Source organism: Bombina bombina, chromosome 3 (genome assembly GCF_027579735.1).
Source record: "Bombina bombina isolate aBomBom1 chromosome 3, aBomBom1.pri, whole genome shotgun sequence".
NCBI classification, from domain to species: Eukaryota; Metazoa; Chordata; class Amphibia; order Anura; family Bombinatoridae; genus Bombina; species Bombina bombina.
Window position 1 is genome coordinate 403,062,819 of NC_069501.1, and position 2,050 is coordinate 403,064,868.

Sequence of the window (2,050 nt, forward strand, 5' to 3'; positions counted from 1 at the left end):
TAATGGCAACACACATTTGTGTGTGTTGGTATTATTGAGTGGAGCGCAAATATCATGCTCGCTTAAGCGATATCTTGCGAACCACTCTTAATCTAACATATTTCCTCTCTTGTCAAAGGATTTAATAGTTATATTTGGATTATTTCTCAATTCACAAAGAGTCTGTCTTTCCACTCTATTCAAATTATCATTTAATAAACAATCCTGTTGAATATACTTTGGGCTAGATTACAAGTGGAGCGCTAATTTATCGCCCGCCCACAAATAGGCCAATTTGACCGTTTTACAGGCACGTGATAAGTAACCAGCCATTACAAGCAATTAGCTCTCATAAAATTAAACAGAGATCAGATCTCTGGTTAATTTTATAAATGGCCCCCAAAATACAGTGGTTTGTAGTTTATTAAAAAATAAACATTTTAGCATTTTTATTTTTTAATAAAATAACTGCAAGAAGCAGTTATGAGGGCTGAAAGTTGGTGGGTGTGGGCAGTTAGAAAAAAATGGCACTAAAAAGTGCCTTTACATTGTGGTCTATGGGGACTGTGTGTTCCCAGTAATTTGGAAATATATAGGTATATGCTTATATACATAAATGTTTATGTGTTAATATGTGTATATACACATATTAATACAAACATTTACGTATATCTATATCTATATATATATATATATATATATATATATATTTATATACATATATATTTATATATGATATCCATCGCTGTACTACTTACCCCCTTTGCTGTGCTAGTTCTCATGCCGTATCTGACGGCATGAGAACAAGGCTCACATTGGAGCCTATGGAAGCGTGAGTGCAATGCTTCTGTGCAATGCGAACGCAAGGTGGCATTTACTTTGTACCTCACATGTAATACTAGCGCACATTTGTGTGCCCTGGTATTACTAAGTTAAGCACAAATATCGCTTTCGCGTAAGCAATATTTTGTGCACAACTTGTAATCTAGCCCTTTATTATGTCTCTTTCAACCTGTCTGACAAAGGTGTCAGCCACTGAGATTTTAATTAATGAGGGCATATATTTGGATTTACTTCTTAATCCACTTTGAAAATTAATTTGCTGTTCCATATTATCCTCCGATTCCTAATTAAGTGATATCAAGGTTTTCAATACTTAATTTTCATCAATCTGAGGAATTGTATCTTTATCCCACAAGAAAATCTTTTAAAACACTAATGGCTAGATTACGAGTTGTGCATTAGGCTTAAAAAGCAGCATTGGCCGGTCCTAACGCTGCTTTTTAACGCCCTCTGATATTACGAGTCTTGCAGGTACAGGTGTACCCCTCACTTTTTTGTCCAGACTTGGAAATACTGCAAATCCACTTACGTAAATTGCGTATCAATGGGACTTGCATAGCGCCGGTATTACGAGTCTAGCAAAAAGTGAGCGGTACACCATCTCCTGTCAAGCCTGGTACCGCATTTTAAAGTCAGTAGTTAAGAGTTTTACACTACAACGCAGTAGCATAAAACTCTTAACTAAAGTGCTAAAAAGTACACTAATACCCATAAACTACCTATTAATCCCTAACCCCCCCCTCCCCACATCGCAAACGCTAAAATAAAAATTTTAACCCCTAATCTGCCGAACCGGACATTGCCGCCACTATAATAAATATATTAACCCCTAAACCGCCGTACTCCCGTCTCGCAAACATTAGTTAAATATTATTAACCCCTAATCTGCCGTCCCTAACATCGGCAAAAACTACCTACATTTATTAACCCCTAATCTGCCATCCCCAATGTCACCACCACTATATTAAAGTTGTTAACCCCTAAACCTGTCTAACCCTAACCCTATGTCCGCATTTGGCTTGTAAACTGTGCCTTTAAGATAAGATCTCCTCCCCACTCTAATGCCTATTTAAACACTCCATGTCCCAGAAATCATTGCTTGATTATTGAAGTGCATTAGGAGAAAACTTCTGAATCTCCCTTCTCAACTTCAAACATTTGAGCCGTACTAACTCCTGGACAAATTACTTTATTTTTGTCTCATTTCCTTTTATTTTTTATTTACTTA